The sequence below is a fragment of the Triticum dicoccoides genome, chromosome 5B (assembly GCF_002162155.2).
Source record: "Triticum dicoccoides isolate Atlit2015 ecotype Zavitan chromosome 5B, WEW_v2.0, whole genome shotgun sequence".
Taxonomy (NCBI): Eukaryota; Viridiplantae; Streptophyta; class Magnoliopsida; order Poales; family Poaceae; genus Triticum; species Triticum dicoccoides.
In genome coordinates this window covers 382890065-382890465 of record NC_041389.1, presented here as the reverse complement: position 1 = coordinate 382890465, position 401 = coordinate 382890065, and positions in this window count along the sequence as shown.

Genomic DNA, 401 nt, shown 5'->3' with positions numbered 1-401 from the left:
GGGCTCCCCTCCGGGAGGAGCCCCCGGGGCGTGTACAGTCCCGCCCTGACACGTGGCCGGCACGGTAGGGCATGAGGAGGTGTATCTGGGCACCCATGATCCAGCGCGGGACTCACGGGGCCCTATCTCAAGGCGGGTTGCGCCTGGCACTGGGCCTTAACTTGTGATGTGTTCCAGCAAATTAACGCTCTACGTCCTCGGGTCCCGGCCCTCGAGCGGGTCTCAGTCGTCGCTGGTTTGCCAGGGCGCGATGCCATGGACAAAGCCAGAGGGTGAGGGCTGGAGATCCGGTAGGAGCCCTGAGTCGCGATGCTCAGGTACCCCCCCCCTTTAACGCGCAAGTTTGGTTAGATGTTGATGCTCTACGTCCTTGGGTCCCAGCCCTCGAGCGAGTCTCAGCC